Consider the following 18107-nt stretch of genomic DNA (forward strand, 5'->3'; position numbering starts at 1 on the left):
ATGAAATCATTCATATACCATACCAATACTTACTGATGGAAGGGATATTTAGAAATCAACACTAGGTAGTAACACATACAGCATTGGTCCAATCAGAAATATTGGCCTTCAGGACTGCATGACACATGATGTAAGCGATACATATTATATATTCTAGACTATGAACCAGTTATACACCTATGGGAGATTATGGACCGATTTGTATGGAGCGCTCTCCTCCACCATCATCAAAACTCCAAATGAAGGAATATTTGGATATATTTTGGGAGCTTGTGGTGGCGCAACACTTTACAAAGAAATTTTATGTTGGTTATGCAAGTATGACTTGTGACACACATTCCTATGTATGACTATATTTTGAAAAGAAATCTACTTTTAAATAAAAAAAATCAATGCAATTTAACATTCTAAAAAAAATATAAGTTTCAGAAAAAAATAGATTTGCAAAATGTTGGAGCACAATTGTTATGACATCCTAATTGCTTTCTGTGCCTCATTTAAAGTTAATTGGAATAAAATGTGTCCTTATTAATGTTTTTGAGCTAATCAATTGTGCTGTTAGTAGACAGGATCTAAACAGCCTTGTTTAGTAACAACCAAAACTTTAGAAATCGCCTGGGACATGATATTAATAGCCTGGCAAATCTTTAGCAGCCACCTGGGACACAATAGTAATGGCCTGGAAAATCTTTAGTAACAACCTGGGATATGATAGTAATGGCCTGAAAAAACTCTTTAGCAACTACCTAGGCTGTGATGGTAATAGCCTGGCAAACCTTTAGCAACCACCTGGGATATGATAGTAATGGCCTGGTACATCTTTAGCAACCACCGGTGATACGGCAGCAATGGCCTGGCAAGTCTTTAGCAGCCACCTGGGATACAGTAGCAATGGCCTGGCAAGTCTTTAGCAGCCACCTGGGATACAATAGTAATGGCCTGGAAAATCTTTAGCAACCACCTGGGATTTGGTAGCAATGGCCTGGCAAATCTTGAGCAACCACCTGGGATATGATAGTAGTAGCCAGGCAAATATTTAGCAACCACTTGGGATACAACAGTAATGGCGTGGCAAATCTTTAGAAACCACCTGGGATATGAAACTTTCTTCTTCTAGTTGTGTCATCCAGCACACTTGTCCTGAAGTACCTGCACTCGCTATGTTCCTCCACTTGCTTTTCAGTTTAGGTGTTTCCTTGACTTGGTGACATTCTATCAGGTTTGTGCAAACTTTTGAGTGCTACTGTAGATCCTCTACTACTGTGTCTGTTGTCAGTGCTACTGTAGATGCCGAAAAAAACAACTAAGACAAAAATATTTTTGAAAATGTACAAACAGGAGCCTCAAGAATAGCTGTCACATATCATAGATGTGTTCTATTTCTTTCCTTCTTTTCTCTCTATTTTTTTTTTCCTCCACCTCCTCAAACCCTTATGGCTCACTAATTGACTGTTATGGTCAGGCTGTAGCATCCATCTCTCAACACAGCAGCCATATTCAGACTCTCCCACCTGCGGCCACCCAAGGTCACTAGCAGGTCAGCCAGTGCTGGATCCCAAAGGGACTTTTACAGTAACTCCTGCTGGATGAGGTGGCAACCATGTTGTCATGTTTACTGCCAAGTCTCCCACCTGCAGGTGCTAAAGGTCACTAGCAGGTCAGCCATATTGGAACCGTCTTTCAGTCTGTTGGACTAAGGCCTATTCCATTGGGCCTGAAGCCCTGGCAATCAGTATCCCACTGGACAAGGTCGGGAAAGGAGATGATTTTGTCTTGAGACAACCTTTTCTACCCTTATGAACCACAGCAAAATGAAGGTCATCTTTTTTTGGCTGTCCTTGGCTTCTTGGTTTTAATCCTCGTCTCATGTTTTGAATGACATGAGATGCCAAAAGCAATTTTAGGAAGGATAGTTGAAAGAATGGACCTAAGATTTGTTTCCATATAAATAATATTAACCCTGCTTGAGCTATGATAATAAGCAATAACTCAACAGTACTGGATACAATCAAAAGCTAGCCTCAAGTGGTTCATTGCATATACTGCAAAAAGTACATGATACCAATGTTCAATAAACAATATCATTAATTTACATTTATGGCATTTGCTCTTATCCAGAGCAACTTACAGTGTGAGTCTTGCCCAAGGACTCTTATTGGTATAGTGTAGGGTGTTTGCCAAGGTGGGGATTGATCCACAGTCTACAGCATAGAAGGCAGAGGTGTTACCCACTAAACCACACCAACCACTAACCAACATTAATTTTTATGAATATCCACAATAAGCAATACTTTCTTCAGACAACATAGGTCATTAATAATAGACAATGGCTGCAAGACAACACAATGTTTTTAATAACATGCCACATTAATACAGTATTCACTTAATGTGTGTAATCATTTGTGTAATTTCTAAGCAAGAACTGTCCATTTTATACAGTGTAAAACATTATGCTAATATTTATGTTTAACATTTGAGCTGCTTTTATTAAATCAACCCTTATTTTGCTGCTGAATTTGGTAAAATTTCACACTAAAGGTCTCAAACCAATAATTTATTATCTTGTTAATACATTATTCATTAACCAATATAGACATAATTAGTTTACTGCTTATTAAGCATTAGTTATTTCTTAATAACAGTAATGAGAAATGTGAGTAATAACTAAGGTCTAATGCACAGTTAATAACTATGTTGTTTATATGTTACTGATTGCCAATTATTACTCATTAAGTATTAGTTATTGCTCCATAAATGATGAAGTATGGAGTAATAAGTAGTAAGTACTTAGTAATTACTAGTAATAAGTAACTGTGTACACTTAACTGGCATTTTAGTCACTTATAGCTTATTTACTCATTAACTGTATACTAACTGCTGATTATTACATGGACAATGAACTGATGAGTGCATTTATTCACATAAATAAGTACCATAATCCTTACTTATTACTGTTGTCGTAGTAAACATCACTTTACTTGTAAGAACAAGTAGTAACTAATTAGAAGTAATTCATAACTTGTAAGCTCTTGTATTACTACTTTATATAAACAAACACATTTATTAATTCATAAACATAGTAATAAAAAGCAGATAGGACACATAATAAGTGTATTAAGGATTAACTAAAATATAAATTAACAGAGTAGTTTATTACCAAGTATTTATTTTATTATTAAATGATAATTCATGCTAAATAAAGAGTCAAATGGTATATTAATCATGAATATATCAGTGGTGGCGACAGGAACCAGGAGTCACCATGACTACAACACTAATAAAGCCATTTTATTTACTATCAAAAACCACCAGTGAACTAGATGTGTCTTCTGAGTTTTATATGGAATAGTTATGATGGTAAAATAGTGAAAGATCTGAAAAATAAGGACTATTTTGTTTCAGAACACTCTGCAAGTATCCCTCCAACATGAGTAGATATAAAAAAAATAAATAAAAAAAAAAACATTTTAAGCCAGAACGTTCTCAAACCTGTCTTAGACATCAGGCAGTGAATTCATAACCATTTCATGTACGATCTCTCTGTGAGGGAGCTTTTAGAGGTGAACAACTCCACCACTGTAAACAATCACAAGTCGGTGTGTATCACTGAACCTCTCTGAATGAGTTTGTTTACATCTCAACGATATACTGTTTAATTACACTTATAGAAATGGCAGCGACACTGAAGTGAAGCCTGCAGTGGGCCATTACTGAGTCTATCCTCACATTACTCACACTCACACCTGATTGGTCATGACCTGACATCGTCAGACCTCGTTATCGTCACCTGTACACCTAATACTGTTCAGCGTTCAACCTCTCAGCATGGGTTCAGCATGACTCTCGCCCGACAAATGAGGTAATAATCATCACCTCGCAGAGATGTGTAATAATCACCACTCTGCAGGAGAGCGTGCGCTCTTAAAGGCCGCTCAGTCTCCGGAGAGCGCAGCCTGACTGAGCTTTCATTACAATCACTACGGAGCCACAGGCTGGACTGAGCTCCGACAGATGACCGCAATTGAAGGCTAACTGTTTTAGGGCATGTTTTTGGGTTGATAATTTTTATGGATGTTTGTCACGCTCCTCTATAATGTGCTCCATCAATTAATATGTTTGGTGTTGGTTAATATAAAACATCAATAAATCATATATGTACAATAATGTCTCAAAACCAAAAGCTGTGTTAACTGAGATGTTCTATAGCTTTTTTCAGTAACACCTTCTATGAATGTCACCTTTGTATGCATCTATAAACACATTCATAACATGTTATAATGCATTCATAAGGCATTATAAACATGGCTATAAATATTTCTAAAAATGCATTCTACATTATAGCCATGTTTATTATGCATTATGAATTGTTAACATAATACATTATAAGTACTGATCATAACAAATTATAAGAGCTCATAAGTTGTATTTGTCCGCTCTAAGTAAAGTGAAGCATACTGTACTAAAGCCTCCTCCAGTGTTAAGAGTGAGGCTTCAAGTTGAAGTATTTACTGAAGGATTTACTGAAACACTAAAACATTCACAGTAAAGCACATTACAGGCTTCAAATGTCAGAGTTTAAACTAGAGCTGCCATCAGTGTTTTACCCAATGTGGGAAAGGTAATGTTCACCACCGTTAGCTTGGTATTTGTCTTTACTTTACGCTCTCCAAGCTGGGACTGACTTCTTTGGCACTGACATTATAACATGGTATTAACACTATTTATAATGCATTATATTAACAATTCATAATGTATAATAAACATGGCTATAAAGTGTAATTAATTTTTATAAATGTTTATAATCATGTTTATAATGCCATATGAAGGCATTATAACATGTTATAAATGTGTTTATAGATGCTTATAAACATGACATTCTGTATGTTCATACATAAATAATAAAATAAAAAAGCAAATAACAACTATATATATATTTTATATATTATAACTTCACTCTGGACCTGATTTTAGTTGGTATAATTTCATTCATACATTTTTTTTTTTATTGTTTCTGCATTATAGATGTTAATTTTAGTTTAACTCCTTTCTTAATATTATTTTCATAACTTCATTCTAGACAATTGCATTATCAGTAATTTAATTATGGCTTCATTTTATTGTTACTTTGTGCACATTAAAGGCTCTTTGTTGTTGTTATTCTGATATTTAGTTCTTTCAGTTATTAGTTAAGGCTACTATAGCTAACTGGGCTGACTTAATGACTGTGTTCTAGGTAATGCTAAAGTTTCGGCCTCAAGGTTCCATAATTTGTTTTTATTTAAAAATATTAAGTATGATGGCTGAGCTGCATTCGAAGCCATTGTTAAACACTTCATGTTTAACCACAACTGAACTCTGCATCACTGCACCAATTCACAAAAAATCATTGTGCTGTTTAATTGAATATTTTTTTTTACTCTAATGCTGTTTGTATGGACCACTAAGTGATGAAGTAAGAACCCATTTTTGTTTTAACGTTTTCTTAAGTAGACTTACTCTAGTCAGCTCGCTGACAGGCTAAAACATAGCAAACATGCTAAGCCTCTCCATCATTAATATCACAAGCTTGAATTAAAGTGCTTACGATATGATTTGCTGTAAAACGGCAGTATAAAAGACGAAAGAATGTCACTTAAATATATTTCATGCTTCAAGTGTCCATGTTTCAGTCTGAAGTCAGAGTCAGAGCTCAGTCAGAGTCTCGAACAGCTCTGTACTCTTTGAATAGTGTGCTATGTAAGCTAGTACCCTATGTGTCGAGTATGAATGTGGCTGAAACCCATATGATTTAAATCTTTACATAGTGCACTATGTAGGGAGCAGGGAGCTATTTGAGATTCAGCCCCAATGTGGGAAGAGGGGTGTTAGCTTGGTGCTAAATAAGACTGAAAATCACATTGAGGTGCTAATGAAAATTAGCAGCATTGTCATGGTGGTAATTTGGTGACCAAAAAGTACTTATACAGTGAATGTTTTGCATTAAACTGTGCTGCGTTATGATGTATTCATTATTCTACAAAAAAGTTCATGAAAAAACTGTAGTTTACAGTGATGGGTGACCAAATATTCTTTGCCAAAGTCTGCTTCACATTGTGGCTCAGAGCATCCTTACTTGTGATGAAATGACTGTAACACACAGCCTCGAGTGGCTTATTATTTGATTGAATACTTTTTGTAAAAATGTAATTTAACCTCATAAGCATTATGCCAGAAGCACCAAAATGCCAGCATGCAAAAGCTTGTGGACCACATGAAGGTGCTCAGAGCTACAGTTCCTTTGATACGTTTCTGGTCTTCTATAATTAGAGGTTGATATCTAGAGCATCGTTCTATAGTGTACGTTCTTTGTACTGTGTGATGAGGTACTGAGACATAAGATTATCCTTCCCCACTTCTGTTCTCTGAGCATGGAGATGGATCTGAGTGCGGTTTGGACTGGATGCTGAAGCGGCTTAATTAGCTGGAGCGAACAGCTCGGCAGCAGGAGGCTCTCGGAGTTGTGGAGAGCATGCTACGCTTCATCATGTGATTGATAGCGAGCAGCACTCCATCTGAAACTCCGCAGATTGGGACACACACAGAGCCAACATGGTCGACATTCAGAGCCAGAACAGCCGACGGTCACATATGCACGGGATTAGATTCATAGCAGGCGTTGCAGTTTAACCCCTGGAAGTCTAAAGCTGTTATTGACATCGACTTGAAACCTCAAATCCAAAAAAAGTTGGGAAAATATGCAAAATGCAAATAAAAACAGAAGGCAGTGATTTGTAAATCCACTTTGACCTGTATTTAAATGAAAAGCTTTACAAAAACAAGACGTTTTTTTCTTGTTGCCTTCATCATTTCTTGTGAATTCATGTTCATTCTGACATTGAGGCCAGCAACATCTTCCAAAAGTGTCAGGACAGGGACTAGGAATGTTGAGAAATGTTCAAAAGACATCTTAAACAGTCGATGCAATCATGCTTGGCTATAAAAGCAGCATCTAGGTAAGGTCTATTACTTTCTGGGCAAGATTAGGTCAAGGCTCAGCCAAATATGTGCAACTTTTTCCGACAAAATGCCTATGACTTTCCATCCCTCGGAGGGCACTGAATTGAAGCACCATCATTGCTACATCCATAAATGCAACTTAAGACTGTATATGCACAGCTGAAGCCATATGTCAAGCCAGAAACACTGCCGACTTCTCTGGGCTTATCTGAAAAGGACAGTGGAAATGTATTGTGGTATAATAAGTCAATCTTTTAGACTGCTTATGGAAATAATAATAAGTACCATCCAGATTGTTACCAGTGTAAAGTTGAAAGGCCAGGGTCTGCACTGGTAAAGGGAAGTGTTAGTACCAACTTGCACACCCATGAAGGCACCATTTGTTGCCTTCTAGACAACCTTTTCTTTAGGGACTCTGCATTCCCTTTAGCAGGTGACAGAGTAAAAGGTGACAAGTCACTGGGAGTAGGTGACTTGTAGCTGGGATTTAGCAATAAACAATAATGTATATTTAAACAAATGACTAAAAATGTAGAATTATCACACTAAACAATATCATTGTGATTCAAATTCAGGTGCAAAGTTCTTCATGTGAGCATAACAGCATAACAGAGCCTTATCCAACAGATTGCATTTTCCTTGGTGGCAATATTATTACAATATCATTACCAACTGGGCTGGCTTCCAATATTATGTAATAATTTATAATGATAATTATATTCCACACCAATGACAGGTAACACTGTTAACATCCAGGTATTTTCCATATTTGTTTGGCTGGAAATGAGAGAATTACCAATGTGGCACACTGAGGCCCTTCTTCTGTACATATCTGTCCATTTTACTCAGTATTGGAGAGTAGATTTCATGTCATCGTATGACCTCAGCATGCTGTGCCAAACTGAAAGTTCTAAGTATGTACCTGTGTAGCTAATTACTTGATGTTCTGTTTGTATAGCCTAAACTTTAATGCAGTCTTTCCTATTTAATGTAAATGACTGGATCCATCAAGTTCTTCATGTCACTTGCAGACATGGTCCCCAAACTTTCAACTTTGCTCCCAATAGTGCTAAACAAAATGAAAGAGAAACCATATAACCTTTTAACATATCACTGCAGTTCATATTTTAAACAAACTACCACATATACCGTACTGTACAAAAGTGTTTTCATTTATTTTAACCAGCAAAAAAGTATTAATATTCAGCATTATGACAAAAACATAAAGAAAATGATACAAAACCCTCAACGACTAAATATAATGTCATTTTGTTTTGTTTTTTTTTTTGTTCTTTTTCACATTTAGTATGTCCACTTTTTGCCTTTAATACAGCTTCTATTGTTTTCAGAAGACCAAAAGATATTTTTCCACACCTTCAAAGTGCAGTCTTAGAAGTTGGTTGCACCTTCAGCTTCTCACAATCCAAGTAATCCTGAGTACATTGAGGTTTGGACTCTGGAGTGGCCAGTCCATTCTTTTGAGAACACAGGCAGCTTATTTGGTTGATAAATGCATCTTGGTCTTCTCTGCAGGACACTTTTCTTGCTGTAGAATGAATTTCTTCCCAATCAAGACACATCTTGTCGCCTCCTAATGGGAGAGTGCGGTCAGGGTTCAAACAATCAGGTCAAAAATAACTGACCGATTCAGCAGCTTGGACCATTAGCCTGAGTGTTGTGGCTAGCAGTGCATGTGGTAAAACTGGTTGGCAGGCCTCTTTCCAAACAGAGCAGCTCCACCAGCTTGACCAAATCCTTCTTCAATGGCTCATTTAGAGCTATTGTTGACATCCCTCTCAAAGCTGGAGAGGTAATAGATTATGGGGAGTGCTGAATCCTCTCTTAATCAATACAGCAAACAGAGTGAAGGACATCACCCCCTATTCAGATTAATCTCTGCTTTATAGACTCTGAATGCTTTATACACTCTGGTAAAACTCTGTAATATCCTCTGCGGGCATCTCAGGGCAAAACCTGTTCTGGCTCAGGCAATGGCTATTGAGCTAGTGCAGCACTATGGGGGAAACTATTAATTACTCCAAGCGACCTAGCATTACGGATAGAGCTGGGTCTTAATAACATGGAGGGTGAGGGACAAAACACATGCAATAGAGGCAGAGGAATGCAATAGGCCCGAATTCTACATTTTCTTGTATTATGTTTTCTTTTTTATGTGAAACTCACTCAAAGGTTACCAAAAAACTCTTGCAACGTCATTCCTTACAAGACCAATATGTAAATGACCTCTGTTCCGATTGGCTAACCCCTTTACAAGTGAAATGAGGCACACCTTATAACCAAGACAGATTCTTAGCTTCCATACGGGTAATGAAGTGAATGGTATGTTGTAGCATGATCCTACACATATCCTGACATTGCTACTTCATTTAAGAAAAAATCCCAATTTTCTACAATATGGGCCATTTAAGAAGTGAAGAAGCAGAAAGAGCAAAAAAAAGCCAAGAGGGAAAAAGTGAGGACGAGGATCCAACGAAGGCCTCCAGCATTATTCAGAGTGTGCTGCTGCAATCTGACAGTATTTTATTTTTTATTTTTTCCTGAATGCAGCGATGGCAGGTTTCTGAGAGGCGTGTTGTTTAGATGCTTAAGGCTGAAATTAATCTCTGTTTATGTTGGAGAGATGCCCAGAACTTTCTGGTGTCTGCCTTAATGTCTTCATTTAAAAGTTGGGAATGGAATAGTTTGAGCGAACCCAAGCAGTCTTAACATCCCAATTATGGCACGTGTCCGGAAAGAAGGGATTTGCCTTGTTCAATTAAAAGGAACGTTTCCGTGCCATTACGTTAAGACTGAAGACGCTCGGTCAGTTCTTTCAGCGCTGGGCCTCACTGGAAGGCTGAGGATGTTGGGAGCTTCAAGACCTCCAGCTTTGTCAAAGGGAGGTGGTTGTTTTATAATCCAAATCAATCATTTTCCTTAAACAAATCAAATAAACATACAGGAGCACAAGAGACAGTTAAGCCTTTTGCTAATGAATGGCATCAATCAACTCCATTTGGTTACATGGTGAAGTTACACTAGATTTTGCAGAAGTCATGGTAGTAACAGCAATTGCAGAAATGCGCTCCAGTCTTCGGAACCGAGAGGGATAAAATCAAATGAGCCTCATCCAGCAAGACGTTCCACTTGCATTGATGGTAAGTCATGGTGGGGGTTGTTGCTACAGAAGATTTAACTGTCCTGGCGACTACTAAAAGTCTCAAACCAGTAATCCACTATGGATTTATTTAGCATTGTTGTCATCCAAAGTCATTCAGATCAGTCTCTTTTGAGTGCCCCACATTAACCCATGCTGACTCGCCCCAGTTTCAACTGGCAGAGGCGATGGGTACGGAAATTCTAGGTCAGGAGATTGGGTCTAGGCAGAGTGCTCTGTCTGCACTGACAGGACTAAGGTTGTGGTTGTAGGAGGAGTAGAAACATGTGACCTGGAGCACTTGATTGAAAGTGGCCCTGGATTAGATCAGATCAATCCCAATAAGCCCTGTGTTGTGTCTCATATTCGAAGATGAGGAGCAGGAGCGAAGCAGACCGCCACAAGGGCCATATCTTATTTACTGAAGAGTGGGAAGGGATAACACTGTTAGACAGCTCAGAAAGAAAGAGAGAGCAAGGGAGGACGAAAAGGGAGAGGGGAATGGACAGAAAGAGTGGAGCATTAGAGAGGAAAAGGTAGAGGAGTAAAGTGCAGGAAAAGACAGGGCTGTGGAGTTTATGTAACGCTGTCACCTCACATCACCTGCAGTCAGACAGATCTTAATGGCCACCACTGCTACAGAAAGGAGGTCCCAAAACTCATCATAAAATCAATCCCACACTCACCCCACATCAGTTCCATATTCACTCCAGAATCAGTCTGAATTTATTTAGAAATCTGTCCCTAAATCAACCATGAGTTCACAAATCTGTTACCCCAAAATCAGTCTCCAGTCTCCAATTCCATACTAAAATCCTAATGTTATGCTGAAATCAGTCTAAAATTCAACATAATTCATCCCAAAATATAGCCTGAAATCAGTCCCAAACTCATCCTGACCGGAGCTCACATTTCACCAAGATATCCTCGGAAATCAACCCTAAAATAAATCCCAGAATGACAAAAGATTCTACTCCAAACTCAAACTCATTTCAAAATTAATCCCAAACTCACCTTTGAAATCAATCTCAAACTCATCTTGAAATCAGTCCCAAACTTTATCACACAATCTGTCCTATTCTCCAAAATCAATCTCAAACTTACATTGACAACATTCCCAAACTCACCCTAAAATCAGACCAAACTTGAAGTGAATGCTAAATTGAACCTGAAAATTCAGTCGAAAGTTGACCCAAAATCTGTCCAATAGACCCCCTGAAATCAGCCTCAAACTGAAATCAGTCCAAACTGAATTTGATCCAAAACTAGTGCCATTGTGTAAAATCTGTTCCAAACTTACATTGAAATCATTTCTAAACTCATCCCAAAATCAGTGCCATTGTCTAAAATATTTTCCAAACTTACAGTGGAATAATTTTTAAACTTTTCCTGAAATCAGTACCATTTTCTAAAATCAATCTTAAACTTATATTGAAATAATTCCCAATCTTTTCCTAAAATCAGTACCATTTTCTAAGATCAATCCCTTAGATTGAAATAATTCCCAAATTCATCCCCAAATCATCTCAAACTTACATTTATCTCGATCCCAAACTCACTCTAAAATAAATCCACTCTTAAATCCTGATATCAATCCCAAATTCATCCCCAAAATTAACTGTATTCTCTAAAACAAATCCAAAACTTACATTAGTATCAGTCCCAAACTCAGTTTAAAATCAAGCCCCAATCTCAGCTCAAAATGAACCCCAAACTGACCCAGAAATCATCCCAAAAATCTCTCTCCCTCCAAAATCTGTTCCAAACTCACTCTAAATCATTCCTAGTCACACCGTGAAATCAGTCCCTAAACTCACCTCAAAATCAGACACAAACTCCGTCCCAAAATCAGTCCCTAATCTCAGCCCTGAAATCAGTCCCATTCTTGAAAATTAATCTCAAACTCACCCTGAAATCCCATCCCAAACCCACGTTAAAATCAGTCTCCAAAATCAGCTTAAAATAAGTCTCAAACTGACCTGAATATTGCTGCCCACAGACCTAACAGCTGCTGCTTTTCACCCTTCACTTTACAAACACACATAGGTGGGAGGAAAGGGCTTTCTAATGTGTTTTTATTAGCAACACTGAGAGGAAAAAAGCAGTAAGAGAACAAATCACTTTTGTGTTCATTGTTGCCGGCTAATGAGGGTAGCGGTGGGCTCAACTGCCACTCGAGTTTCCACGGTGATGCCCAGCAACAATAGAACAGGCAATAGAAGCTCCACTATCAGAATGAAACACAAAACAGCTGTGTGTGTGCGTGTATGTGTGTTTTTTGTTGAAAGACTTTTTCTTTGCCTTTGAATGTACGTGTGTTCATTTAGTTATTTTTTTCTTGTCTCTGTGTTCCTGTGTGTAAGACGTGTTTGTTAGGCCTTATTATATGTTCGTGTTTACACAGGGGCCCTATGAAATACGTTGATTTGTTCCCTAAATCTTGTTGTTTTTCTTGTTTTTTTTGTCCACGTTTGGCTTTCTTAAGATGATTTTTTCATCTTGATTTTTTGGACGCTAAGAAAAAGTGTGAAAAATACATAAAAACATGAACAACAGAATACGGTGGTACTTTGTGTTCTTTTAATGGAAACTGCTGAAACAAATATATTTAGTAACAGTAAGAGAAGCTGTCCCACAGCGACCCAGAAGGATAAGCGGTTTAGATGATGTATGTATGTATGTATGTAAGAGGAGCTCTGTGATAAATTTCTAAATGACTGAATTGATTTACCACTCCACTTCCTCGCTCACATTAAGCAAGCTCAAGATTCTCCACAAGGGTGCGCTGTTAGCACTCGAATAGTTTTTGTGTATGTTTTACGTTGTGACCTGTCCAGGGTGTTTCCTGCTTTCTGCCCAATGAGTACTGGGATAGGCTCCAGTATCCCCCGTGACCCGAGAGGAAAAGCGACTTAGATGATGAGTGATTGAGTGTGTATATTATAAGTCAATTTTGAAAGTGTATGAAATACATTTTAAGTAAGCAATTTTTATTATTCCATCTCAGTGAGGTCAGCAATACCATTTAAGTCAAGTTTCCTCAAATGTGCGGCCTTGTTATAAACGGTTATGGTATTTTTTGTCTGTTCATATCCGGTTATTTCTGCTTGTTGATTAACAGGTCATGGTAGACTACTCACTGCTAACTGAGCCAGCTTTATAGCCAACATCAAGTTAGCCAACGCTACCCAGACATTACTCCTATTTTAGATTTTTTATTTAGAGAAATACATTTTCTGAGACATATATAATATCAAATATTATTTATACTGAATTGTGATACCATCTCTGATTTGTGACCACTTTAAACTGTCATTTAGATATTAGATTGTCCAATATGAACATTCCTGCTCTGTTCTCAAGAATATGTGCATATATACATTCTCATTCATCAAGATCATGTAGATTTTATGAATTTCAGAATGGCCACTGTGTTGAGTTCACTCAAAAAAAACTGATATTAGTTACCTTAACATTTAAAGTTGACCTGATGTCATGTGCAGGTAATTCCAAGGACAAATTATACAAAATGTTTTATATGTTCTGAAATTTTGTCCAAATTATAGGTGTTTCTGTGGTTGAATCTTAAATCCATTTTTACGTCTAAATTCCATGACTCTGACAATGTTCTCCACATGCTTACCCACTAATTACAAGTACCGAATCATGAGAATTCAGTTCGGTCCAATTCTATGATAATGCTAACTTCTGTTACCTTCCCTAAGCTAACAGCAATTCACGTTAACATTTTGGCAGTTATAAACCAAACACAGCCATTTGACGCTTCTACAAGACATTACATGTTTTACTTGAAGCTTGTGACAAACATGTCGGTATTATATTTTACCTTCACAGTGACTCTTTTGGTAGAAAGGTTGATATATAGCTGCTGCCACTGTTCATTTCTGAGCGATTTCAATAGGCTGCAGCAATTATTCACAGTCAGTCCCAAGTTAGTAACATATCTGGGACTTCCAGAAGGCCTAGAGTGATATTTTTATCACAGTATTTGTCCCATCTTTTGTAAATCAAAATGTGATTGGTTGAGTCCAATTATGTTGGTAATCTAATGGGTGAGGCCTACAGTTCATGGTAATGAATGGAAGAGCTCGCTTAACTATCTACTTAGAAAGACTGCTTATATCTTGTATCTACTTATATCTACCTAGAATCACAGAGAAAAACAGTTTCTGATTTTCTGGTTTTCCGCTGGGCATTTCAAGAATTTAATCCTTTTTTTCTATCTGAAACTTGAGTTTCAGTACAAGCATGATTTTATTGACTAAAAATGAACTACAACCCTCAAGGTTCCCCTCTGCTGATTGAGCTTGAGCTGGTACTTTGGAGAGAGATGAATGTGTGATTTAGGGCAGGTTGAATGGAGTTCAGGGAGACTGCCAGCGTCTGTTTTCATTCTCCTCCCATCATATGTTTGTTCACTTGATTGCTGTAGAGGTTAAACTACGTCTCTTCAGACAAACTAAACGTGTTTGTGTGTGTTTTGACCTGTTCCTGCTACCACCCCACACAGATTACACTGACCTACATGGTGGCCATGTTGAATTAGTCTGCCTTGCCCCAGGGCTTCGTTTATTTTATTGGATGGCGTGTACATGTGGGGGTCTCTTTCTTTTCTTTTTTTTTGTGGAGGGGGGGTTTTGTTAGCCAATTACCACCCACTAGGTCCCCTTTTACACAATGCTACCAAGCTAACACACTTCCTCTGGACTGAGGCAACATCATCATACAGCTCAGGACACTTAAAAGAGAACGCTACCTGCAAATGTTGTTACGTCAGCGCACAGAAGACACCACTGCTGCTCCTTATTAATGAAAGTCATGAATGATAACCAGTCTCTCTTTAGTCAGCTTGGGGTTGCGGTCAAAACTGACCAGTCGAGGTCTAGTCTCGAATGTCCAGATGTTGTCTCTTAACAAGAATATACATAAAGGGACAAACTTATACATTTTTGGTAATAAATTGAAGTTAAATCTACTGCTAGCAAGGGTACACCCCCTCAGAAATCCATAATCTTCTCCATAATCTCCATAATCCTATGCCTGGAATACAGTGATAAGCCAAACAAGCTAGCTTGCAAATCACTGCCCTTAGCTAATGGAACTCACAAGAGGTAATCCTTGTAATGTGTTCTCGGCACATGCAACTCACCCTAATAAGGTGATGTTTCTACCATTTAGACAAGCAACTATCATAATCCCGTAAGATTCACTGAGATCAATTCAAGTCCAATTGAGAGCAATACACCTTAAATCACGTCAAACTTGGGTCCCCTTTGAGAGTGAGTCTTAACTAGCCTTAACACGTCTTCTGCAGGAAATAAACTTCAATTTGCAACTGCACATTTTTTATTCATTTAACATAAATAAATAAAGAAACAAAATATAAAATGTGCCATAACTCTCGCACTAGGCCACATTTTATGTTGCTATTTTATGTTTCCAATATATTAAACAATGTGTGTTCTCTGCAGAGGACGTGTTAAATAATTTTCACTTAGAAAATCAACAAAACGTTATTTGACCAGGGCGCCCAAACTTTTGCACAAACCGTTTTGTACAAACACAACTGGGGTACGGATTGAAGGTTTGAAATATGGGTCCAACAGCATTGGCGGCCTTAGTTTCTTGGCTTTCAATGCTCACTCTGAATAAAACCTACCAAGGCCAGTTACCTAAATCAAACACAAACAGATGCCGTTTTTTTGTTTGGAGCTGTTTGAGTGTGAGTCATTGGTGAGAAATAAACAAAATAAGAAAACACAAATATTTTGATTTTCAATAAGATTCGTTGGTCATGATTGAGACCCGATCGGACCATTTGGTGGGACCAATGGCTGAGTCCAAGATACGTTTACGTACAAATACTAACGAGTCCGAGACAAGTCTGAGATGGCCAGAGAAGGTCTCAAGTCCAAGACCAGACTCGGGTAATACAGCACTACCGCTATGGCCTTATATGTGAAATTAGGCTAGCGCTACATCTTGAGGAAGCTACGAACATCTACATAGCTCATGTCTTCTATTTATGTTTATTGGTTTACTTATGCCAGCAAACAGACGCTCATGTTGGCTAGCATCATAATGAGTGATGGAGGGAGAGGGAGGTCCACCCTACCCACCCAGAGAAAGCCAGGCCAGTTATGCTTTCTGGGACTTACGTATGGCTGTGGCATCGCCAGGGGTTGAACTGGTTTTTCAGTGCACTGGTTTTGTAGGTTTTGTTTAACCAAAAATTACTTAACAATATCAACAACAACAATCCACCCTTTACCTTTATTACAGCTTCCTTTCTTTTCACCAGTCTTGTTTTGAGTTTTTCAAAGAAATCTGCAGGGATGTTTTTCCACACCTCCGAAGTTCTGTCTTAGCAGATGGTTGCACTTTCTTCATCTAATGAAGCAGGGCTAACGTTGCACCGCTAGCCACAAGCCGACACTAGGATCATGAAAGCATGCAGAGGCTTTATTTATTTGTGCTTGCATGTGTTCCACTCGGGTGTGTGTCGGGGGAAATAAGGCCACGTAATGACTGGTGTTGTAATAACATGCGAAGGTTGCATTTTAAGCAGTGCATGTGTTTCTCGCTTGCCATAGGTTAGTGGCTCGTGCTAATTTGCTAGTGAGGTGTTGGGCTTTGGCTGTATGTAGCGTGTAATTGTCTTTGTGTGGCTATTGACTGAGTGTGTTTTGTAATAGATCTGCATAGATCACAGCTTTAACAAACACCCCAACACACATACACATACACACACACACACACACACACACACACACACACATGCACAAAGGCTCTAGTGACCATGTAGAAGTGGATCAGCAAGAGGTCTGCAGCCCTGCTGTGAGAGCTCATTACAGTTGGCCTAGATTCACACACACACACACACACACACACACACATTCTCTGTCAGTGGGCACCATGAACCGGTTTTATACTGTACTAAAGTCACACAACACTTTTCATTTGTTTAATTTCCAGTTATTCATTTTTATATTGATTAAATCATTTTTAGTACCTGCCTGACTGCACTGTGCCAGTTGTAAAGTTTGGTGGAGGAGGGATGATGATATGGGGCTGTTTTTCAGAGGTTGGTCTAGAACTCTTAGTTCCAGTGAAGGGAAATCTTAATGCTTCAGCACCAAGACATTTTGGATAATTGTACACTTCCAACTTTGTGGGAACAGTTTGGGGAAGAACCTTTCCTGTTCCAGCATGACTGAGCCCCAGTGCACAAAGCAGCTCCATAAAGGCCTGGCTGGGTCAGTTTGGTGTGGAAGAGCCTGATTGGCCCTCACAGACCCCTGACCTCAACCCCATCAAACACCTTTGGGATGAACTAGAATCAGGATTCTAGAATCATCCAGCATCAGTGTCTGACCTCACAAATGCTCTTCTGGATGAATGGGCAGAAATTCCCACAGACACTCCAAAATCTTGTGGAAGCTTCCCAGAAGAGTGGAAGCTGTTAGAGCTGCAAACTCCATATTAATGCCTATGGATTTAGAATTGGATTCATTAAAGCCCCTGTAGGTCTCCCAATACTTTTATCGATATAGTGCACCTTTATTACAGCTTCTATTCTTTTCAGGACACTATTTTTCACTTATGTCTCCTTCTTTATGCGGATCCAGTGGATCATCTTGAAATTTCCGCAGAAATGTCTCCTTCAGCCATTTTAGATGCGTATTTGACCGTAAGCCTGTAGTTCGAAATGTCTTTAAGAATATAAAAGCCATATTAGGTCAGGTGAGTCCAAACCTTTGATGGGTAATGTATGTCCTACACATGTACACTACCTTTATGTAGAACATAACAGGTTCCTCGCACTTCAGTTCCACCACAAAGGGCCTAAAATGTTTCTATCATGCTGAGTCAGATGTGTGTATTTATGTGAAAAACCATCACCTTCCTGAACATCTTGGTGCTGTTCTACACT

The 18107-nt window shown here is 38.4% G+C and overlaps 1 protein-coding gene across 1 annotated transcript in view; it reads left to right on the forward strand.

Annotated features, from left to right (window-relative positions):
* The window catches only part of LOC118802366 (limbic system associated membrane protein), a 329028-nt gene that overhangs the window by 39782 nt on the left and 271139 nt on the right, over window positions 1-18107 (forward strand). The window lies entirely within an intron of this gene.

This window comes from Colossoma macropomum, unplaced genomic scaffold (assembly GCF_904425465.1).
Source record: "Colossoma macropomum unplaced genomic scaffold, Colossoma_macropomum, whole genome shotgun sequence".
Classification (NCBI taxonomy): Eukaryota; Metazoa; Chordata; class Actinopteri; order Characiformes; family Serrasalmidae; genus Colossoma; species Colossoma macropomum.